This window comes from Gigantopelta aegis, chromosome 5 (assembly GCF_016097555.1).
Source record: "Gigantopelta aegis isolate Gae_Host chromosome 5, Gae_host_genome, whole genome shotgun sequence".
Lineage (NCBI taxonomy): Eukaryota > Metazoa > Mollusca > Gastropoda > Neomphalida > Peltospiridae > Gigantopelta > Gigantopelta aegis.
The window spans coordinates 40,613,537-40,639,739 of NC_054703.1; the positions used below are offsets into that span (position 1 = coordinate 40,613,537).

The window sequence follows — 26,203 nt, forward strand, 5'->3', positions numbered from 1 at the left end:
TAAACTTAACTTATCATTACTGGATGATTTCCTTAACCCTAACACTAAACTTAACTTATCATTACTGGATGATTTCCTAACCCTAACACTAAACTTAACTTATCATTACTGGATGATTTCCTTAACCCTAACACTAAACTTAACTTATCATTACTGGATGATTTTCTTAACCCTAACACTAAACTTTAACTTATCATTACTGGATGATTTCCTTAACCCTAACACTAAACTTTAACTTATCATTACTGGATGATTTCCTTAACCCTAACACTAAACTTAACTTATCATTACTGGATGATTTCCTTAACCCTAACACTAAACTTAACTTATCATTACTGGATGATTTCCTTAACCCTAACACTAAACTTAACTTATCATTACTGGATGATTTCCTTAACCCTAACACTAAACTTAACTTATCATTACTGGATGATTTCCTTAACCCTAACACTAAACATTAACTTATCATTACTGGATGATTTCCTTAACCCTAACACTAAACTTAACTTATCATTAATGGATGATTTCCTTAACCCTAACACTAAACTTAACTTATCATTACTGGATGATTTTCTTAACCCTAACACTAAACTTAACTTATCATTACTGTATGATTTTCTTAACCCTAACCCTAACACTAAACTTAACTTATCATTACTGTATGATTTTCTTAACCCTAACACTAACACTAAACTTAACTTATCATTACTGTATGATTTTCTTAACCCTAACACTAAACATTAACTTATCATTACTGTATGATTTTCTTAACCCTAACACTAAACATTAACTTATCATTACTGGATGATTTTCTTAACCCTAACATTAAACTTTAACTTATAATTACTGGATGATTTTCTTAACCCTAACACTAAACTTAACCATTTTCTTTCGTGGACGTGGGGTGGGGGGAGGGGCATAGCTCCTGTTGACTGTGGTTGCATTCAATTTCATAGCACCATACCCAAAGATTCTTTCTGGCAGAAACACTGCTAATCAATACACTGCTCTATATCCGTTTTATTTGAAAAATGTTAACATTGTCAGTAGTGGCAATTGATGTGGTGTAAAAACAAAAAAACAAAAAAACAAAAATTCTTTTAATTAATGACACCACTAGAGCACATTGATTTATTAAAAACCGGCTATCGGATGTCAAACATTTGTGAATTTTGACAGTCATAGAGAGGAATCCCACTACATTTTTCCATTAAAAGCAAGCGATCTTTTATATACACCATTCCATAGACAGGATAGCACATACCACAGCCTTTGATATACCAATCGTGGTGCACTGGCTGGAATGAAAAATAGCCCAATGGGTCCACCGATGTAGATTGATCCCATACTGACTGCGCATCAAGCAAGTGCTTTACCACTGGTCTATGTCCTGCCCCGATCTATTATATACACCATTCCACAGACAGGATAGCACATACCACAGCCTTTGATATACGTAGTCGTGGAATGAGAAATTACCCAATGGGCCCGACAGGGGTTGATCCCAGATTCCAGATTGACCGTGCTTCAAGAAAGTGCTTTACCACTGGGCTACACACACACCCACCCCCCACCCTCCGTCTAAACATAAAATGGTAGACATTTTCTTTACATGTATCGTCCAAGAGTGGCTGATCAATACAGTTTATCAGTTTTATTAGAAAAAAATGTTAACATTACCGGCAATGGGAATTGATTTGGTATAAATGAACCCACAGTGAGATACTTTAAGCCTGGGGCCTAAAAATCACCACACACTTTGATCATGTGCTTGAGATTATACTGTGTAGACTGGTGCCTTTGAGTGGTCCCATTTATGATTGCAAATTAACATGTTCACTGGTGTTAATGATGGGAACCAGTCAATCAGGTAATGACCCAGACACTAGGCTACCAGTGGAGCAATTACTTACGCTTTCCTCAATATATAGCTGAGTTAATAGGAAACAAGGAGAAAAACTTAAAGTTCATTTTGTCTAACGACACCTCTAGGGCACATTGATTACTTAATCATCGGCTATTGGATGTCAAACATTTGGTAATTCTGACATTTAGTCGTATATGATTTATTAATCATCGGCTATTGGATGTCAAACATTTGGTAATTGTGACATATAGTCGTATATGATTTATTAATCATCGGCTATTGGATGTCAAACATTTGGTAATTGTGACATATAGCCGTATATGATTTATTAATCATCGACTATTGGATGTCAAACATTTGGTAATTGTGACATATAGTCGTATATGATTTATTAATCATCGGCTATTGGATGTCAAACATTTGGTAATTGTGACATATAGCCGTATATGATTTATTAATCATCGGCTATTGGATGTCAAACATTTGGTAATTGTGACATATAGCCGTATATGATTTATTAATCATCGGCTATTGGATGTCAAACATTTGGTAATTCTGACATATAGTCGTATATGATTTATTAATCATCGACTATTGGATGTCAAACATTTGGTATTTTTTTTACATAGTCTTTTGAAGTTAAAGTTTGTTTTGTTTAGCGACACCTCTAGAGCACATTTATGTATTAATCATCAAATATTTGTTATTTCTGGCTCGTAGTCAGTACAGAAAACCTGTTACATTTTTCCTAATACAGTAAGGAATCTTTTATATGCACTTTCCCACAAATAGGAAAGCACTGGTTGGAACGAGAAAAAACCCAATCAGTTGAATGGATCCACTGAGGTGGTTTGATCCTGCGATTCAAGCACCTCGGATGAGCGTTCAACCGACTGAACTAAATCTCAATATATATATTTATCCTGCAACCACTGTTTCTATTGACAGATTATGATGAACAATTAAAGCAAAGTGATAAACGTATATTAGCAGATTATGACGTTTGACGTCACATATGTGACTTCACACACACAGATACATTACAAAATCTCTCATTTGACCTCTAGGTCATCACACAATGTAAGTGAAATAAGAGAAATTCCCATTCTTACTGTCACAGGATAAAGGTGATATCCTACATCATTAACCAGTGTGTCTCTACGGCCTCAGGCCATCATTGTCTACATCATTAACCAGTGTGTCTCTACGGCCTCAGGCCATCATTGTCTACATCATTAACCAGTGTGTCTCTACGGCCTCAGGCCATCATTGTCTACATCATTAACCAGTGTGTCTCTACGGCCTCAGGCCATCATTGTCTACATCATTAACCAGTGTGTCTCTACGGGTTCAGGCCATCATTGTCTACATCATTAACCAGTGTGTCTCTACGGGCTCAGGCCATCATTGTCTACATCATTAACCAGTGTGTCTCTACGGCCTCAGGCCATCATTGTCTACATCATTAACCAGTGTGTCTCTACGGGCTCAGGCCATCATTGTCTACATCATTAACCAGTGTGTCTCTACGGGCTCAGGCCATCATTGTCTACATCATTAACCAGTGTGTCTCTACGGGCTCAGGCCATCATTGTCTACATCATTAACCAGTGTGTCTCTACGGCCTCAGGCCATCATTGTCTACATCATTAACCAGTGTGTCTCTACGGCCTCAGGCCATCATTGTCTACATAATGATGTAATACAAATGGATGTTAGAACAGTTTTAAATTACAGACAGCTGTTCTAACTGTACCCTGAAGACAAATGATACATCATGATGCCATTTGTCTCATGTAATGGTGGGGTCTATAGGTCAGTACATTTCAACTTATTTCCCTGCTTATATCCAACTGATGTTCAAGCACGTAGTCCTGGGTGAGTGAGAGAGAAGAGGGTGTAGTAGCTGCACGTAGTCCTGGGTTAGTGAGAGAGAAGAGGGTGTAGTAGCCACATGTGGTCCTGGGTTAGTGAGAGAGAAGAGGGTGTAGTAGCCGCACGTGGTCCTGGGTTAGTGAGAGAGAAGAGGGTGTAGTAGCCACACGTAGTCCTGGGTTAGTGAGAGAGAAGAGGGTGTAGTAGCCGCACGTAGTCCTGGGTTAGTGAGAGAGAAGAGGGTGTAGTAGCCGCATGTAGTCCTGGGGTTAGTGAGAGAGAAGAGGGTGTAGTAGCCGCACGTAGTCCTGGGTTAGTGAGAGAGAAGAGGGTGTAGTAGACGCACGTAGTCCTGGGTTAGTGAGAGAGAAGAGGGTGTAGTAGCAGCACGTGGTCCTGGGTTAGTGAGAGAGAAGAGGGTGTAGTAGTAGTCCTGGGGTTAGTGAGAGAGAAGAGGGTGTAGTAGCCGCACATAGTCCTGGGTTAGTGAGAGAGAAGAGGGTGTAGTAGTAGTCCTGGGTTAGTGAGAGAGAAGAGGGTGTAGTAGCCACAAGTAGTCCTGGGGTTAGTGAGAGAGAAGAGAGTGTAGTAGCTGCACATAGTCCTGGGTTAGTGAGAGAGAAGAGGGTGTAGTAGTAGTCCTGGGGTTAGTGAGAGAGAAGAGGGTGTAGTAGCCGCATGTAGTCCTGGGTTAGTGAGAGAGAAGAGGGTGTAGTAGCCACACATAGTCCTGGGGTTAGAGAGAAAGAAGAGGGTGTAGTAGCCACACGTAGTCCTGGGTTAGAGAGAGAGAAGAGGGTGTAGTAGTAGTCCTGGGGTTAGTGAGAGAGAAGAGGGTGTAGTAGCCGCACATAGTCCTGGGTTAGTGAGAGAGAAGAGGGTGTAGTAGCCGCACGTAGTCCTGGGGTTAGTGAGAGAGAAGAGGGTGTAGTAGTAGTCCTGGGGTTAGTGAGAGAGAAGAGGGTGTAGTAGCCGCACGTAGTCCTGGGTTAGTGAGAGAGAAGAGGGTGTAGTAGCCACACGTAGACCTGGGGTTAGTGAGAGAGAAGAGGGTGTAGTAGTAGTCCTGGGGTTAGTGAGAGAGAAGAGGGTGTAGTAGCCGCACGTAGTCCTGGGTTAGTGAGAGAGAAGAGGGTGTAGTAGCCGCACGTAGTCCTGGGTTAGTGAGAGAGAAGAGGGTGTAGTAGCCACACGTGGTCCTGGGTTAGTGAGAGAGAAGAGGGTGTAGTAGCCGCACATAGTCCTGGGGTTAGTGAGAGAGAAGAGGGTGTAGTAGCCGCACGTAGTCCTGGGTTAGTGAGAGAGAAGAGGGTGTAGTAGCCGCACGTAGTCCTGGGTTAGTGAGAGAGAAGAGGGTGTAGTAGCCACACGTGGTCCTGGGGTTAGTGAGAGAGAAGAGGGTGTAGTAGCCACACGTAGTCCTGGGTTAGTGAGAGAGAAGAGGGTGTAGTAGTAGTCCTGGGTTAGTGAGAGAGAAGAGGGTGTAGTAGCCGCACATAGTCGTGGGTTAGTGAGAGAGAAAAGGGTGTAGTAGCCGCACGTAGTCCTGGGGTTAGTGAGAGAGAAGAGGGTGTAGTAGCCACAAGTAGTCCTGGGGTTAGTGAGAGAGAAGAGGGTGTAGTAGCCGCACATAGTCCTGGGTTAGTGAGAGAGAAGAGGGTGTAGTAGTAGTCCTGGGGTTAGTGAGAGAGAAGAGGGTGTAGTAGCTGCACGTAGTCCTGGGTTAGTGAGAGAGAAGAGGGTGTAGTAGTAGTCCTGGGTTAGTGAGAGAGAAGAGGGTGTAGTAGTCGCACGTAGTCCTGGGTTAGTGAGAGAGAAGAGGGTGTAGTAGCCGCACGTAGTCCTGGGTTAGTGAGAGAGAAGAGGGTGTAGTAGCCACACGTGGTCCTGGGGTTAGTGAGAGAGAAGAGGGTGTAGTAGCCACACGTAGTCCTGGGTTAGTGAGAGAGAAGAGGGTGTAGTAGTAGTCCTGGGTTAGTGAGAGAGAAGAGGGTGTAGTAGCCGCACATAGTCCTGGGTTAGTGAGAGAGAAGAGGGTGTAGTAGCCGCACGTAGTCCTGGGGTTATTGAGAGAGAAGAGGGTGTAGTAGCCACAAGTAGTCCTGGGGTTAGTGAGAGAGAAGAGGGTGTAGTAGCCGCACATAGTCCTGGGTTAGTGAGAGAGAAGAGGGTGTAGTAGTAGTCCTGGGGTTAGTGAGAGAGAAGAGGGTGTAGTAGCCACACGTAGTCCTGGGTTAGAGAGAGAGAAGAGGGTGTAGTAGCCACACGTAGTCCTGGGTTAGAGAGAGAGAAGAGGGTGTAGTAGCCACACGTAGTCCTGGGTTAGTGAGAGAGAAGAGGGTGTAGTAGCCGCACGTAGTCCTGGGTTAGTGAGAGAGAAGAGGGTGTAGTAGCCGCACATAGTCCTGGGGTTAGTGAGAGAGAAGAGGGTGTAGTAGCCGCACGTAGTCCTGGGTTAGTGAGAGAGAAGAGGGTGTAGTAGCCGCACGTAGTCCTGGGTTAGTGAGAGAGAAGAGGGTGTAGTAGCCGCACGTAGTCCTGGGTTAGTGAGAGAGAAGAGGGTGTAGTAGCCACACATAGTCCTGGGTTAGAGAGAGAGAAGAGGGTGTAGTAGCCGCACATAGTCCTGGGGTTAGTGAGAGAGAAGAGGGTGTAGTAGTAGTCCTGGGGTTAGTGAGAGAGAAGAGGGTGTAGTAGCCACACGTAGTCCTGGGGTTAGTGAGAGAGAAGAGGGTGTAGTAGCCGCACGTAGTCCTGGGGTTAGTGAGAGAGAAGAGGGTGTAGTAGCCGCACATAGTCCTGGGTTAGTGAGAGAGAAGAGGGTGTAGTAGCCACATGTAGTCCTGGGTTAGTGAGAGAGAAGAGGGTGTAGTAGCCGCACATAGTCCTGGGGTTAGTGAGAGAGAAGAGGGTGTAGTAGCCGCACATAGTCCTGGGTTAGAGAGAGAGAAGAGGGTGTAGTAGCCGCACATAGTCCTGGGGTTAGTGAGAGAGAAGAGGGTGTAGTAGCCGCACATAGTCCTGGGGTTAGTGAGAGAGAAGAGGGTGTAGTAGTAGTCCTGGGGTTAGTGAGAGAGAAGAGGGTGTAGTAGCCGCACATAGTCCTGGGGTTAGTGAGAGAGAAGAGGGTGTAGTAGCCGCACATAGTCCTGGGGTTAGTGAGAGAGAAGAGGGTGTAGTAGTAGTCCTGGGGTTAGAGAGAGAGAAGAGGGTGTAGTAGCCGCACGTAGTCCTGGGTTAGAGAGAAAGAAGAGGGCATAGTAGCCACACGTAGTCCTGGGTTAGAGAGAAGAGGGTGTAGTAGTAGTCCTGGGGTTAGTGAGAGAGAAGAGGGTGTAGTAGCCGCACGTAGTCCTGGGTTAGTGAGAGAGAAGAGGGTGTAGTAGTAGTCCTGGGGTTAGTGAGAGAGAAGAGGGTGTAGTAGCCGCACGTAGTCCTGGGGTTAGTGAGAGAGAAGAGGGTGTAGTAGTAGTCCTGGGGTTAGTGAGAGAGAAGAGGGTGTAGTAGCCGCACGTAGTCCTGGGTTAGTGAGAGAGAAGAGGGTGTAGTAGTAGTCCTGGGTTAGTGAGAGAGAAGAGGGTGTAGTAGCCACACGTAGTCCTGGGGTTAGTGAGAGAGAAGAGGGTGTAGTAGTAGTCCTGGGATTAGTGAGAGAGAAGAGGGTGTAGTAGCTGTATACACCTGTCCACTGAGCCCTTAAGAAGTAGCTCTGGATTGGAGCCAGTACCTGGCTGTGTAGTCCAATGGCTTAACCACTGTACCACCGAGGTCAGTCCATGTAGGTCAAGTGATACATCATGATGCCATTTCTCTCATGTAAAGGTGTAATCTAGGTCAGTGACTCAGTCCATGTAGGTCTGTGACTCAGTCCATGTAGGTCAAGTGATACATCATGATGTCATTTCTCTCATGTAAGGGTGGAATCTAGGTCAGTGACTTAGTCCATGTAGACCGGCCTCGGTGGCGTCGTGGCAGGCCATCGGTCTACAGGCTGGTAGGTACTGGGTTCGGATCCCAGTCGAGGCATGGGATTTTTAATCCAGATACCGACTCCAAACCCTGAGTGAGTGCTCCGCAAGGCTCAATGGGTAGGTGTAAACCACTTGCACCGACCAGTGATCCATAACTGGTTCAACAAAGGCCATGGTTTGTGCTATCCTGCCTGTGGGAAGCGCAAATAAAAGATCCCTTGCTGCCTGTCGTAAAGAAGAGTAGCCTATGTGGCGACAGCGGGTTTCCTTTAAAAACAGTGTCAGAATGACCATATGTTTGACGTCCAATAGCCGATGATAAGATTAAAAATCAATGTGCTCTAGTGGTGTCGTTAAATAAAACAAACTTTACTTTTTTTAGTCCATGTAGGTCAGTGACTCAGTCCATGTAGGTCAAGTGATACATCATGATGCCATTTCTCTCATGTAAGGGTGGAATCTAGGTCACTGACTCAGTCCATGTAGGTCAAGTGATATATATCATGATGTCATTTCTCTCATGTAAGGGTGGACTCTAGGTCATTGACTCAGTCCATGTAGGTCAGTGATACATCATGATGCCATTTCTCTCATGTAAGGGTGGAATCTAGGTCACTGACTCAGTCCATGTAGGTCAAGTGATATATATCATGATGCCATTTCTCTCATGTAAGGGTGGAATCTAGGTCAGTGACTCAGTCCATGTAGGTCAAGTGATACATCATGTCATTTCTCTCATGTAAGGGTGGAATTAAGGTCAGTGACTTAGTCCATGTAGGTCAGTGACTCAGTCCATGTAGGTCAGTGACTCAGTCCATGCAGGTCAAGTGATACATCATGATGTCATTTTTCTCATGAAAGGGTGGAATCTAGGTTAGTGACTCAGTCCATGTTATACGGTTCTAATCCATTGTACCATAACTACGGTAGTATATTAAAGGCTGTGGTATGTGCTGTCCTCTTTGTAGGAAAGTACATCCCTAATTGTCTTATTGGGGGTTTTACAGTTCTAATCCATTGTATCACAACTACGGTAGTATATTAAAGGCTGTGGTATGTGCTGTCCTCTTTGTAGGAAAGTACATCTCTAATTATAGTGTTCTACATGTTACTGTCGACTATTATATATTTTACACTGTCAGTAAGTTTAATTTCCATATTATTATCAAGTAGTAAGTGTAGGATATTTTGCCCATTACAATACACATGTATGCTCATAAGATAATTGTATTAAAATTTAGACGTAGCCCAGCTTGATGCGCGGTTGGTTTGGGATCGATCCCTGTCGGTGGGCACTCGCTCGTCTTTTCTCGGTTTACAGAAAAAGAGAGGAAACCAGCTGCCACATCAGCTACTCATACTGAATAGCAGACAAATTAAACCCACCCCCCAAAAAAACCCCACTTTGCCACAGATGATGACAGCATCTGCATGTACCACATATGGAACACTGATTGGGACATGACAAAAAATCCAATCAGATGAGTCCACCGAGGGGGTTTGATCCTGTGACTCTAGCACCTCAGACGAACACACTACTGATTGAACTGGATCACACAGCCCCTTCCATCACCCCTCCCCTTCCATCACCCTGCCCCCTTCCATCACCCCGCCCCTTCCATTCCATCACCCCACCCCTTCCATCACCCCACCCCTTCCATAAGTAAGCAAATTAATATTCATTTATTATTTGAAATTATTTATGTGCTTATATCCAATTAAGGTTCAAGCATGCTGTCCTGGGCACACACCTCAGCTATATGGACTGTCTGTCCAGGACAGTGGGTTAGTTGTTAGTGAGAGAGAAGAGGGTGTATAGTGGTCTTACACCTACCCACTGAGTCGTTAAAACTTGCTCTGGGTAGGAGCCGGTACCGGGCTGCGAACCCTGTACCTACCAGCCTTGTGTCCGATGTCATAACACTTTGGGGGAGCTTTGTGCCACTGAAGAGGCAGGACATAGCCTGAGGTGCGGTCAGTCTGGGATCAATCCCCATCTGTGGGTCCATTGACCTATTTCTTGTTCCAGCCAGTGCACCACAAAGGCTGTGATATATGCCATCCTGTCTGTGGGATGGTGCATATAAAAGATCCCTTGCTACTAATGGGAAAATGTAGCTGGTTTCCTCTCTGCAAGAAAGAAAGAAAGAAAGGAAAGAAAGAAAGAAATGTTTTATTTAACGATGCACTCAACACATTTTATTTACGGTTATATGGCATCAGACATATGGTTAAGGACCACACGGATTGAGAGAGGAAACCCGCTGTCACCACTTCATGCACTACTCTTTTCGATTAGCAGCAAGGGATCTTTTATATGCACCATCCCACAGACAGGGTAGTATGTACCACGACCTTTGATATACCAGTCGTGGTGCACAGGCTGGAACGAGAAATAGCCCAATGAGCCCACCAACGGGGATCGATCCCAGACCGACCGTGCATCGAGCGAGCGCTTTACCACTGGGTTACGTCTCGCCCCTAGAGAAAGAAAGAATGAAAGGAATGTTTTATTTACTGACGCACTCAACACATTTTAATTACAGTTATATAGCATCACACACATGCATCGTTAATCAGATTCCAAATAGACGGGCATTAAAAACAAATTGAACTTTCCTTGACCTTGACCTCGACCTTCAGCACATTGCCTTGAGAAAGATTAAAAAAAAAAATCTCTTGATCCTTTTCCTTCATTATGGCAGAAGATCATTAACTATGAAAACTCTATCAGCGTTTTATCTGTGTTTAACAAGTTAATGCACCAAGCCTACTCTCCATCCTTTGATCTGATTAACTGAAGTGTTCACTGCACGTCGTCACATACCGGCGGTATTGATTGGATACACCTGACCATATGACACAAAACACATGTATGTAGTATGGTGGTTGTATTACGTTGGAGTAAAATATATCCGATTAGTAGACAAAACGCTCTCTCTGTTTCTCTCTCTTTCTCCCTCCCTCCTTCCCTCTGCCCCCTCTCTCTCTCTCCGTCTCTCTCTCTCCCTCTCCATCCGTCTCTCTCTCTCTCTCTCTCTCTCTCTCTCTCTCTCCGTCTCTCTCTTTCTGTCTCTTTCTCACTCTCCATCTAAGGTGCTTGGTCACAGGATCAGACATCCCCAGCCTTGGTATGTGCTATATTATTAGTGGTAAAATGCATATAAAAGATAGATAGCTTTTAATGGGAGAATGTAGCAGGTTTCCTCTTAAGACGATATGTCAAAACTATCAAATGTCTGACATCCAATGGCCGGATCATGATTAATTAATCAATGTGCATTAGGGACGAGGATAATGTTTCAAACAAAACAAACTTTAGTATTATTCATTCATTTATACTTATTTTTGTGCTTATATCTAGTTACGGTTCAAGCACAATGTCCTGGGCTCACACTTCAGCTGTCTCGACTGTCTGTCAATGACAGTGGGTTAGCGTTTAGTTGTTAGTGAGAAAGAGAAGTTGGTGTAGTGAGCTTACACCTCGTTAAGACTCGCTCTGGGTGGGAGCCAGCATGGAGATACAAACCCAGTATCTACCAGTCTTATGTCTGAGGGCTTAACCACTACACCACATGCATAAAATATGACAGCCATTACCAGGATGCGAACCCAGTACCTACCAGCTTTATGTCTGAGGGCTTAACCACTACACTACATGCATAAAACATAACAGCCATTACCGGGATATGAACCCAGTACCTACCAGCCTTATGTCTGAGGGCTTAACCACTACACCACATGCATAAAACATAACAGCCATTACCGGGATACGAACCCAGTACCTACCAGCCTTATGTCTGATGACTTAACCACTACACCACATGCATAAAACATAACAGCCATTACCAGGATGTGAACCCAGTACCTACCAGCCTTATGTCTGAGGGCTTAACCACTACACCACATACATAAAATATGACAGCCATTACCAGGATGTGAACCCAGTACCTACCAGCCTTATGTCTGATGACTTAACCACTACACCACATGCATAAAACATAACAGCCATTACCGGGATGTGAACTCAGTACCTACCAGCCTTATGTCTGATGGCTTAACCACTACACCACATGCATAAAACATAGACCGCTATGTTGGAAATTAAATGATGGATTAACACTCCTGGAGTGCTCTGCTCTTGGGGAGTTCTTTCATTATTTCTTGGACAGACACACTGAGACTCTTGATACATGTTGAAGTTTGTTGCTGCGAGTGAACCTGCCTTCGGAAAACACCCCATTAATGTTTAATGGGGGCGAGATCAGGAGATTAGCCGGCCAACAGAAAACAGAATGGGATACTGATGTATGACGTTGACTGCAGTATCGTTTCTTTTGGGAATAAGCATCCTCTCTTACAACTTGTTTAATGGGGGTGAGATTAGGAGATTATGCTAGCCAAGGAGTACAGAAATGCCTTACTGGTGCTAGAAGTTGACTGTGGAAAAGTGATTTTTGTGAATTAGCATTGTCTCTTGCAACTTGTTTAATGGGGTCGAGTTCAGAGATTTAGCTGACATAGAGAGTACAGTAATGCTGTATGTGTATAACTATTGCCATCTTGCAAGTTCAATGGTGGCAAAATCAGGTGATTTAACTGGCCAAAAGAAAGCAGTAAAATGCTTTGCTGATGTATGACATTGACTGCAGTATTGCTCCTTTTGGGAATTAAACTTGTCATCTTGCATTTTTAATAGGGGCGTGATTAGGAGATTTGGCTGGACAAGGAAGTAATGTCTTACAGATGCTTGAAGTTGACTGCAGTATGTCTTACGGTGATGAGCATTAGTATCATGCAAGGTTAATGGGGGTGAGATTAGGAGATTTGGTTGGCCATGGGTATACGGTAATGCCTTACTGATGCTTAAGTTGACTGCAGTATGTGTCTTACGCTGATGAGTGTTAGTATCATGCAAGGTTAATGGGGTACAGATCAGGAGATTTAGCTAGCCAAGTGAGTACAATAACGCCTTACTGCTGCCTGAAGTTGATGGCACCAAAATGGTCGACCAATGGGGTTCGTTCTATGTTAGAATTACCAAATGTTTGCCATATCCAGTAGTTGATGATTAATAAATCAATGTACTCTTAAAGAAAAAAAAAATCAACATGCTCTAGTGGTGTCATTAAACAAAAATAAATCTGTATGCGATATGACCATGATGTCACAAATATAAACTTCTGTATGCGATATGACCATGATGTCACAAATATAAACTTCTGTATGCGATATGACCATGATGTCACAAATATAAACTTCGTGCAATATGACCATGATGTCACAAATATAAACTTCTGTATGCAATATGACCATGATGTCACAAATATAAACTTCTGTATGCGATATGACCATGATGTCACAAATATAAACTTCATGCGATATGACCATGCTGTCACAAATATAAACTTCTGTATGCGATATGACCATGCTGTCACAAATATAAACTTCTGTATGCGATATGACCATGATGTCACAAATATAAACTTCTGTATGCGATATGACCATGATGTCACAAATATAAACTTCTGTATGCGATATGACCATGATGTCACAAATATAAAGTTCTGAACCATCTCAGTGCACCCAATATTCTCTTTTTCGTTTTTCGTCATGTCCCAATCAGTGCCCCTTGACTTTATATCAAATATTGTGGTATGTGCTGTCCTGTCTGTTGGAAAGTGCCTATTAAAGATCCCCCGCTGCTAATGAATAAAATTTCCCATGTTTCCTCTGAAGACTACATGCAGTGGTATGATTAAAAAATACTTTACCATTTATAATGTAGATATAATATAGTCACCATGGTAACAGGCAGTCATAATGTGGTGTGAAATAATTATGGAAAAATTATGTGTTAACTGAAACCTCACAAATGTAACCTGTTGATAATGTACTACTTGGTTGTAACATTTTACCAGGATATACATATTTATAATCTTATGAAATTCAAAGTTTGCTTTGTTCAAGGACACCACTAGAGCACATTGATTTATTAATCATTCGCTATTGGATGTCAAACATTAGGTAATTTTGACATAGTTAAAGACAAGAAACCTGATACATTTTTCCATTAGTAGCAAGGGATCTTTTATATGCACCATCCCACAGACAAGACAACACATACCACAGCCTTTGATATACCAGTTGGGCTGGAACGAGAAATAGCCCAATGGGCTCACCAATGGGAATCGATCCCAAACAAACTGCGCATCAAGCGAACTCTTTACCACTGGGAATCGATCCCAAACAAACCATGCATCAAGCGAACTCTTTACCACTGGGAATCGATCCCAAACAAACCATGCATCAAGCGAACTCTTTACCACTGGGTTACGTTCTGCCCCATATGTAATTCAAGATATAAAACAAAAATTAATAAATATATTTGGTGGGAAACAGCTCGAATAAAGCTTCTTTAATAGGGTCGTGGTATGTGCTATCCTGTCTGTGGGATGGTGCATATAAAAGATCCCTTGCTACTAATGGAAAAAATGTAGCGGGTTTCCTTTCTAAGACTATATGTCAAAATTACCAAATGTTTGACATCCAATAGCTGATGATTAATAAATCAATGTGCTCTAGTGGCGTCGTTAAACAAAAGAAACTGGTTTTTTAACTGTAATAGGGTCAAGCAATTAAAAAACCCATGTGTACAGTGGACATATTGTGATATTTTTCCCCTTCTTTTAATTTTTTAAAGTCACTATTAATCAGAAATGCATGTTTAATGAGCAAAAATGTACCCTAAAAATGTTTTTAAGTATAACAAAATAAAGTTTACATACATGAATGGTGCAGAAAAATGAATTCTTTCATTAAAATATTTACAAAAACAACACAATTACAAAAAGAAAGAAGAAAAAAGAAGAAGAAATAAACAAACCATTAACAACAACAATTACAACAACACAAATCTATATATTTATATGACAACATTGTACTTTTAAAAGATGACATCAAGCTTAAACTGTATAAAAAACAATTAGTTATCTAATGAAAAATATACAAAAAAAGAAAAAAATATACTTACTTTCAGTGAAAAAACTAAGTTCTCAAATCAATCCATTCAATTTTTTTTTTTTTTTTTACATCAAACCTCACAAAACCGCAAAAACAGAAAAACCACACAGCCAAAAAGTTAATGGGTTATGTTCAACCCAGTGACCATACTTAGAACCAGTCAGGCTTTGTTGCAGAACTCTTCACAAGAAGGAACAAAAGTGAATGCACGACACAAAGTTGATAGCAGCAGAGAAACAACACGCAGCAGCCAATGAAAAGCCTGTGTATATTTGCCTCTGAAATCCCCCTGTACGACATTGTCGTATCTACTGAAGTAACAGAAGGATCAATATTTTCTCGCTATCAATGGACGGACCGGTCTGGTAGCCGTGGCGGCACCATTGTCATGAAAACTAGCGCTTTTTACTCATAGCTCTTCAGAAAAAAATCATGTCAAGACTATTAATTCTTTTTTAAAAAAAGAAAAGAAAAATGTTTTATTTAACGACGCATTCAACACATTTTAATTATTTTTTTCGATGCATTGCCAAACAAGGTTTTGTTGGGAGCAAACAGGGTCATGCACTCGTTGTAATTATTTTCTTTCTTTTCGCAGTTCTTTGATTTGAAAAAATAATAATTAAAAAACCCAGAAAAATATTAGGTATAAAACAGACTGATTGATTAGGACAATGGATGTCGTTTAGTGTTGGCAGTATATGATGGTTAAGCCATTTGTCTACGTAGTATATCAAAGGGGTTGAAATTTAACTTTCTGACCATTACTGTAAAGGAATAGTGCTTGTAAAAAACCAATAAAAACCCCAAAACCCACAACAACAAACCCCCCCCCCCCCCCACTATCTCGTGACTTAAGAATGAAAGTTTGTTTGTGTTTGTTTGACATCACCACTACGGCACTTTGATTTGTTAATCATGGCTATTGGATGTCAAACATCTGGTCATTATGACATCGTCATAGAGAGGAAACCCGCTACATTGATTTGTTAATCATCGGCTATTGGATGTCAAACATCTGGTCATTATGACATCGTCATAGAGAGGAAACCCGCTACATTGATTTGTTAATCATCGGCTATTGGATGTCAAACATCTGGTCATTATGACATCGTCATAGAGAGGAAACCCGCTACATTGATTTGTTAATCATCGGCTATTGGATGTCAAATATCTGGTCATTATGACATCGTCATAGAGAGGAAACCCGCTACATTGATTTGTTAATCATCGGCTATTGGATGTCAAACATCTGGTCATTATGACATCGTCATAGAGAGGAAACCCGCTACATTTTTCGATTAGTAGCTAGGGATATTTTACATGCACCATTCCACAGACTGGGTAACACACACCACAACCTTTGATATACCAGTCGTGGTGCACTGGTGGAAACAACAGGGATCGATCTCAAACTGACCACACATCAAGCGAACACTTCACCACTGTGCTATATCCCGCCCCTAAACAGAAAAAGGACACTCAACACATTTTAATTTTTATATAGTTATATGGAAATGGCTATATGGTTAATGATCAGCCATATTGAGAAGTCAACTGTCACGCCACTGGGATATCATACTACTCAAGTTTCTCTAGGGACATACCAGTTATATGTCATGGTAAACAATTTGTGCACATGTTAAATTTGTGCAACATGATCATGTAGTAATTATACATGAATAGTTATACAACAGATGAAGTTGCCAGATGTTTGTTTTGCAAATCTCCATGTAGAGCAAGCAGAGTAGTGTATTTTGCGGATTGTTTATATGCATCACACAGGATAGAACATGTGACGGCCGTCTCTAGTACCTGTATGGAGCATTAGTTGTAGTGAGAAATATCTCAACGGGATTGCCAATGATGATCGATTCAAAACCAATTGCACACGAAGAAATGTTTTATTTAACTCAACACATTTTATTTATGGTTATACGGTGTCAGACATATGATTACGGTCCACACAGATATTGAGAGACGAAACCCAGAGAGACTGACAGGGAAAAACAGAGAGAAAGAAGAAAGACAAAGACAAAGGCTGATACGAAGACAGTAAAATGAAGAGAGAAGTAGAAGACTGGGGAGACTTAAAGAGTTTGGCAACAAACAGAAACACGATGATATGACTTATATATACATGGCTATTTTACGGTCTTCACTCCACTTAACTGTAAAATCCAACCCTCTGTGTGTGTTTTAATTACAGCAATATTAGCTTTACACAGACTCACTCCAGCAACAAATAAAAGCACACTAAACCGACTGGATACCGACACCACCAACCTCTTTATCTCCTGCCCTTTTGTGTGCCTTTTTATTACATAGACAATACCATTATTTGGAGCTGGTTGGGCAACGAATAAAAACACACAGTTCAAAGACTCGACACATGACTCGGGTGGTGATTATTGCTTCCTCTTCAAATAAAAACTCATGACTCGGTCATCAACAGTGTTCGGCCGAGTCTTGCACTCTGGGAATGACCACAAGGAACAGTTAAAATGGTGCCAGGAATGAGCAGGGTGTCGCTCCTTGATTTAGGGTTGTTAACAAGTGTTGCATGTGAAACAATTAACAGTGTGCAGTTACAAGTCTTCACAAATCCATTTGCTAAGGGCCGAATGAGGGATGGATCACTGGTCGATGATGTGTTTGATAATGCGATATAATGTGTAGGAAACGTGAAAAGTGTGGCTGACAGGTTGTGCAACGTTAGAAAGACATTAATGATTAAAAACAAGATGGGAATGGAAGGGAAGGGCAGAAATGGCATGGTATGGTATGGGATGGGATAAAATGGCATGGCATGAAATGGATTGGGAGGGGAGAGGGGGGAAGTGACATGGCATGAAACAGAAGAGAGAGGGGAAAATGGCATGGCAATACTATATGAAATGGATTGGGAGGGGAGGGGGGTGGGTTATTTGTGACATGGCATGAAACAGGGAAGGGAGGGGAAAATGACATGGCAATACTGTATGAAATGGATTGGGAGGGGAGAGGGGGGAAGTGACATGGCATGAAACAGGGAAGGGAAGGTAAAATGGCATGGAAATACTGTATGAAATGGATTGGCGGGGGGGGGGGGGGGGGGGGTGACATGGCATGAAACAGAGGAGAGGGGAAAATGGCATGGCAATACTGTATGAAATGGGTTGGGAGGGGGGGGGGGGGAAGTGACATGGCATGAAACAGGGAATGGAGGGGAAAATGGCATGGCAATACTGTATGAAATGGGTTGGGAGGGGGGGGGGGAGAAGTGACATGGCATGAAACGGGGGGGGGGGGGGGGGGGGGGAGGGGAAAATGGCATGACAATACTGTATGAAATGGATTTGGAGGGGAGAGGGGGGAAGTGACATGGCATGAAACAGAGGAGAGAGGGGAAAATGGCATGGCAATACTGTATGAAATGGGTTGGGGGGGGGGGGGGGGGGGGGGGGGGAAGTGACATGGCATGAAACAGGGAATGGAGGGGAAAATGGCATGGCAATACTGTATGAAATGGGTTGGGAGGGGGGGGAGAAGTGACATGGCATGAAACGGGGGGGGGGGGGGGGGGAAAATGGCATGACAATACTGTATGAAATGGATTTGGAGGGGAGAGGGGGGAAGTGACATGGCATGAAACAGAGGAGAGAGGGGAAAATGGCATGGCAATACTGTATGAAATGGGTTGGGAGAGGGGGGGGGGGGAAGTGACATGGCATGAAACAGGGAATGGAGGGGAAAATGGCATGGCAATACTGTATGAAATGGGAAGGGAGGACAGAGGAGGAAAATTACATGGCATACAATGGGAGGGAGGGGGGTATAATGACATGACATGAAATGGGAAAGAAGGGGAGAGGGGGAAAATGACATGGCATAATATGGAGGGGGGGGGAGGGGGTTCAGAAAAGAAAGAAATGGTATGGTATGACATAGGAAGGTGAGACATAAGAAGACATGACATTGCATGGGGTGGAATAGGAAGGGAAAAGAAAGAGAAGAAATAAAATGGCATGGGATAGGAAGGAAATGAAACAGAAGAAGGTGAAGGGAAGGTAAAGATGATGGGGGGGGGGGGGGGGGGGAAGATGGGAAGGAGAAAGACAAACAAGGGAAGGGAAGAGATGGCACGATATGGGAAGAGATAGCACGAAATGGGAAGAGATGGCACGACATGGGAAGAGATAGCACGACATTGGAAGAGATGGCATGACATGACATGAGAAGAGATGGCATGACATGGGAAGAGATAGCTCGACATGGGAAGACATGACATGACATGGGAAGAGCACATTGATTTATTATTGATTTATTAATCATTGGCTATTGAATGTCAAACATTTGGTAATTCTCAATGGGTTCACCGACAGGGACTGATCCTAGACTGACAGGATCACATACCACTTCCTTTGTTACACTAGTTATGGAGCACTGCCTCAACAAAAAAATAGCCCAATGGGCCCACCAACAGGGACTAATCCTAGATTGACAGGATAGTACATACCACTTCCTTTGTTACACCACTGGCTGGAACAAGAAGCAGCCCAGTGGCAGTCCTTCAGGTTTGGAAATATCAGGCGAGTGGTAAATCACTCACCACATAACCTCCAGGCAAGTGGTAAATCACTCACCACATAACCTCCAGGCAAGTGGTAAATCACTCACCACATAACCTCCAGGTGAGTGGTAAATTTCTCACCACATAACCTCCAGGCGAGTGGTAAATCACTCACCACATAACCTCCAGGCGAGCAATAAATCTCTCACCACATAACCTCCAGATGAGTGGTAAATCACTCACCACATAACCTCCAGGTGAGCGATAAATCAATCACCACATAACTCCAGGCGAGCGATAAATCCCTCACCACATAACCTCCAGATGAGAGGATAAATCAATGAATGGTTTTCAAATGAAAGTGCTGGCTGGGGTTAAACAATCAAGCAGTCTTGGTGGTGTCGGGGTTAGGCTATCTGACGTAAGACTGATAGATACTGGGTTCGCAGCCTGGTACCGGCTCCCACTCAGAACGAGTTTCAACAACTCAATGGGTCGGTGTAAGATCACTACACCCTCTTCTCTCTCACTAACAACTAACCCACTGTCCATAAGTAGATAGCCGAGGTGTGTGTCCAGGACAGCATGCTTGAACCTTAATTCAATATAAAGTTAAAAGTTTGTTTTGTTTAACGGCACTACTAGAGCACACTGATTAATTAATCATCGGCTATATGATGTCAAACATGTGGTAATTATGACTCGTAGTCATCAGAGGAAACTCTCCCACAGACAGGATAGCACATACCATGACCTTTGACCAGGTTGGAATGAGAAAAAAACAAATCAGCTGAATGGATCCACTGAGGTAGTTTGATCCTGTGATGTTAGCACCTCAAGCGAGCACTCAACCCACTGAGCTAAATCTCGCCCATTAATTGGATACAAGCACGGAAATAGGTTTAAATGAAATCAGTGAGAAAGAAGGAAATGTTTTATTTAACGACGCACTCAACACATTTTATTTAAGGTTATATGGCATCAGACATATGGTATGGGACCATACAGATATTGTGAGAGGAAACCAGCTGTGGCCACTTCATGGGCTACTCTTTTCGATTAGCAGCAAAGGATCTTTTATATAGACCATCCCACAGACAGGATAACACATACCACGGCCTTTGATATACCAGTCAGGGTGCACTGGCTGGAACGATGGGGATCGATCCCAGACCGACCGCACATCAATCAGTGAGAGGCACGCTATTACCATATTTGTAGGTGGATGATAAAACTGCCTCTCAGATAAAATTAAGGTGAGCTTGGCCGTGACTGCAATGGGCCTCCTGTGGGACACGATGTAGCATTCGCTTGATGCGCGGTCATTTGGGATCAATCCCCATTGGTGGGACCATTAGGCTATTTCTCGCTCTAGCCAGTGCACCATGACTGGTATATCAAAGGCTGTGGTATGTGCTATCCTGTCTGTGGGATGGTGCGTATAAAAGATCCCTTACTACTAATGGAAAAATGTAGCGGGTTTCCTTCATACGGCTATGTGTCAAAATTACCATATGTTTGAAATCCAATAGCTGATGATTTGTAAATCAATGTGCTCTAGTGGTGTCATTAAACAAAACAATTTTTTTTTTTTTTTTTTTTGGTCCTCCTATGATCACAGCACCTGAGGCAAGTTCTGTTCACAGACAGAGCTGGATCGTGCCACCTAAACACCCGTAATTTCCACGGCATTTAGCTACTAAAGGCCACATAATAGTACCATATGTCTTCCGAACTGAGACATCCCCATTATCGAAACCCGTAAAGCTAACCACCTATTTATTATCACTGCACAGATACTCAGTGTTACAAAGCAGTATTGATAGGACCTTGTTAAACTATCCATCCACCTCCATTAACTTAAAAACCGACTAATGGAAAAAAACCCACTACGTATCATCCCAATCCGTCGCAATCCATCCATTTATCACATCCTATAATTCACCTGGTAAATCTCGTCTCGGTGCCGATGATGTTGTCACTGTAAAGCACCTGTTATTTTTTTCATTCACAATGGAACAGATGGAAGAATGCTGGTGAAACAGTAATGGCACTGAATTGAAGTTAAAATTTCTTTTTTAAACTTTGTCTTGTTTATTGACTCGACTAAAACAGATTGATTTATTAATCACTGGCTATTGAAGGAAGGAAGGAAATGTTTTATTTAATGACACACTCAACACATTTTATTTACAGGTTATATGGCGTCAGACATATGGTTAAGGACCACACAGATATAGAGAGAGGAAATCTGCTGTCGCCACTTCGTGGGCTACTCTTTTTTCGATTAACAGCAACGAATCTTTTGTATGCACCATCCCACAGACAGGATAGTACATACCACGGCCTTTGTTACACCAGTTGTGGTGCAATGGCTGTGACAAGAAATATCCCAATGGGACCACTGATGGGGATCGATCTCAGACGGACTGCGCATCAAGCGAGTGGTTAACCACTGGGCTATGTCCCGCCCCCCCCCCCCCCCATCGGCTACTGAATGCCAGACATTTGGTAATGTCCCGCTTCTCCCCCCCCCCCCCCCCATTGGCTACTGAATGCCAGACATTTGGTAATGTCCCGCTTCTCCCCCTACATTGGCTACTGAATGCCAGACATTTGGTAATGTCCAGCCTCTCCCCCCCATTGGCTACTGAATGCCAGACATTTGGTAATGTCCTGCCTCCCCCCCCCCATTGGCTACTGAATGCCAGACATTTGGTAATGTCCCGCCTCTCCCCCCCCATTGGCTACTGAATGCCAGACATTTGGTAATGTCCTGCCCTCCCCCCCCCCCATTGGCTACTGAATGCCAGACATTTGGTAATGTCCCACCTCTCCCCCCCCCCCATTGGCTACTGAATGCCAGACATTTGGTAATGTCCCGCCTCTCCCCCCATTGGCTACTGAATGCCAGACATTTGGTAATGTCCCGCCTCCCCCCCCCCCCATGGCTACTGAATGCCAGACATTTGGTAATTCTGACACACATACCACAGCCTTTCATATACCAGTCACGATGCACTGTTTGGAATGGGAAAAACTTAATTAAAGTTACACAGTTCTCCGTTGTTGTTCAATAACTTTGGTTGAATACATGTATAAGTCTGGTTGAAACTTTTAGTTTCTTACTTAGAATGCCGTGGTATGTACTATCCTGTGTGATGGTGAATATAAAAGATCCCTTGCTGCTAATCGAAAAGAACAGGTCATGAAGTGGCGACAGCGGGTTTCCTCTCTGAACATCTGTGTGGTCTTTAACAACATGTCTGACGCCATATAACCGTAAATAAAATGTGTTGAGTGCATCGTTAAATAAAACATTTCCTTCCTTTTGTCCAGTTGTGGTGCACTGGTTGGAACGAGAAAAAACCCTAATCAGTTAAATGGGTCCATGGTTGATCCTGAGACGCAAGCCCCATAATGTTTGACAGCCAATAGCTAACGATTAATAAATCAATGTGCTCTAGTGGTGTCGTTAAACAAAACATACTGTACCTTTTTCATTTTAACGAAAAAGCAAACTTTTCTATAAATTTCTATAAATTGAAATAACCTTTAAGTGAAATGAAAATATACCTATAACGTCATCTCCTAACATCTGACTATACAACTTGACAAAAGATTTATATTTTTTGTCTGGTTTTAAATTTACTTTATTGTAAAGTTAACCTTTAATAAGTCTGTTCCATTTACTGGATAATTTCACTTTAAGATCAACCCTACAAGAGCTGGACCAGAAATATATGTTCCTTTATCCACAAATAATCAGAAAATGTCAAGGTCATTGCTATTGTGTCTGGTATTAGCAGTTTCCTATTTCAGTGAATCAGACTGATCATAAACTAATTTACAGACAAATAAATACTAATATTTTTATGACTTTGTGATGTCAAACAGATATTTAAAAGAAAAGTTAAAAGCTAAATATTGTTTTGTTTAACGACACCACTAGAGCACATTGATTTATTAATCACTGGCTATTGGATGTAATTTTTATGGATGTCAAACATTTGGTAATTCTAAAACGTAGTCATCAGAGGAAACCCGCTCCATTTTTGTATCAGTAGCAAGGGATCTTTTATATGCAATTTCCCACAGACAGGAAAGCACATACCATGGCCTTTGACCAGCTGTGGTGCACTGGTTGGAACAAGAAAAAATCCACCAAGGTGGTTTGATCCGGCAACGCAAGCACCTCAATATTTGTATGACTTATAGTGATGTCAACCAAACATATTTAAAAGAAAAGTAAAAAGCTAAAGTTTGTTTTGTTTAACGACACTACTAGAGCACATTGATTTATTAATCATTGGCTATTGGATGTAATTTTTATATCTAGTCTTAGATAGTAAACCTGATACACGTTTTGATTAGCAGCAAGGGGTCTTTTATATACACTATCCAACAGACAGGAAAGCACATACCACAGCTTTTGACAAGTTGTGGTGCACTGGTTGGAACAAAAAAAAAATCAATCAGTTGAATGGATCCACCGAGGTGGTTTGATCCTGTGACACAAGCACCTCAATATTTTTATGACTTTGTGACATCAAACAAATATTTAAAAGAAAATTTAAGTTAAACTTTGCTTTTTTTTACCATTGACATCTAGTCTTATATAGAGAGGAAAACGGGTGGGGTGGGGGGGGGGGGGGACATGTAACCCAGTGGTAAAGTGTTCGCTAAATACGCGGTCGGTCTGGGATTGATTCCCGTCGGTGGGCCCATTGGGCTATTTTTCGTTCCAGACGGTGCATCATGACTGGTATATCAAAGGCCATGGTATGTACTACCCTGTCTATGGGATGGTGCATATAAAATGCACTGGCTGGAATGAGAAATAGCCTAATGGGCCCCGTAATGGGGATTGATCCCAGACCAAGTGCACATCAGTTGTGCCCAAATTTTAAAGAAGAGAATGAGAGAATGAGAGAATGAATGAATGGATGAATGAATGAATGAATGAATGAATGAATGAATGAATGAATGAATGAATGAAAGAATGAAAGAAAGAAAGAAAGAAAGAAAGAATGAATGAATGAATGTTTAATGACACTCCAGCATGAAAAATATATCAGCTATAATTGGGTGTCGAAATACGGTAAATGCAAAAATTAAGTAATGTTTTATTTAATGATGCACTCAACACATTTTATTTACGGTTATATGTTATATGGCATTAGACATATGGTTAAGGACCACACAGATACTGAGAGAGGAAACCCGCTGTTGCCACTTCATGGGCTACTCTTTTCGATTAGCAGCAAGGCAGCTCTTATATGCACCATATAATCGTAAATATAACGTTTTGAGTGCATCATTAAATAAAACATTTCCTTCCTTGGTCCAGTGGGTGTCCGCTTAAGAGGGGTTTCACTGTATATAAATATCAGAACAAGGAACAATCAAACATTAGAATTAATAACCTCCTTCCATTAGATATATATCTACTTTAGCTTATTAGTGAAGCCAAACAAGCACTGACTGATTTGTAAGATTTCCTAACGGCCATGTACACACTGCCCGACTTGTAAGATTTCTTAAAGGCCATGCACACACTGCCCGACTTGTAAGATTTCTTAAAGGCCATGCACACACTGCCCAACTTGAAAGAGTTCTTAAAGGCCATTTTAAATCACTGGCAGGATTCTGCAAGTAAGGTTTTGATTGGTGGACATGAGCTCCAACTGGCTGTCTTTAGATCCACATGTAATAGTGGAGCTAATTTTAATTAGATTGGCCATGCACACACTGCCCAACTTGTAAGATTTCTTAAAGGCCATACACGCACTGCCAGACTTGTAAGATTTTTTAAAGGCCATGCACTCAATGACCAACTTGTAAGATCAAGCAACATTTTGTTCAGTATCGTACCATGATTCGCTACTCAAGCTTCACTACACAATTTCAAAACATTAAATAGTACTTGCTTATAATTTTCAATTGACTAGAAAAATCACTAATCAATATTTTGAAAACAAATGTTTCTTGAAGATTTCTTAAAAGCCATGCACACACTCCCCGACTTGTAAGATTTCCTAAAGGCCATGCACACACTGTCTGACTTGTAAGATTTCCTAAAGGCCATGCACACACTACATGACTTGTAAGATTTCTTGAAGGCCATGCACGCACTACCCGACTTGTAAGATTTCCTAAATGCCATGCACACACTACATGACTTGTCAGATTTCTTGAAGGCCATGCACACACTACATGACTTGTAAGATTTCCTAAAGGCCATGCACACACTACATGACTTGTAAGATTTCTTGAAGGCCATGCACGCACTACCCGACTTGTAAGATTTCCTAAAGGCCATGCACACACTACATGACTTGTAAGATTTCATGAAGGCCATACATTGTGTACATGTACCTTTTAGATTTTTAAAAATAACAATCAGCTCAAACACATGTGTCAAAGTCCTGTGTGTTGAAAAGATAAGTAACTGGACCACCAACACATACTGACAGTTTAATAAATCAAAAACACATAATTTATAATTATTATAAAAACATAATTATTCCTGCTAACTGGATGCAGCCATTTTGTTTAGTGTGATGTCTGGAGTGTATTGATACATTCTCCTGAACCAGTAGTATTCAGGCTTTCTGCATTTTTTAAAGTTAACCTTTTGATAAAATTAATTATTCTTATCATTATGGTATGATTTTCTTAATCTTAACTTAATCTTAGTACACTCCCCCCCCCCCCACCCCATATATCCCCTGCTGACTCTGGATGCTTTCAATTCCATAGTGCCATGCATACCCAAAAATTATTTCAGGCAGAAACATTGGTATTGTATATCCACTTTGTAATATTTTCCCTGTAAACTGAAATTCCCTTAAAACCAGACATTTGTCATAGTTCATTTTTTATAAATAATTATTTAAATATTAGTACGGAACA

General features: G+C 42.0%; 1 protein-coding gene across 7 annotated transcripts in view; it reads right to left on the reverse strand.

Moving 5' to 3' along the window:
* Positions 1-26,203, reverse strand: part of LOC121373794 (NAD(P)H-hydrate epimerase-like) — a 318,467-nt gene that overhangs the window by 220,166 nt on the left and 72,098 nt on the right. The window contains exon 1 of one of the 7 annotated variants that reach the window (XM_041500562.1): positions 14,747-14,849. The exons of the other annotated variants lie outside the window; for them this stretch is intronic. The gene's annotated coding sequence lies outside the window, so the exon portion shown is untranslated. Of the gene's footprint in view, positions 1-14,746; positions 14,850-26,203 lie in introns of those variants that run through there. 7 annotated transcript variants of the gene reach the window in all.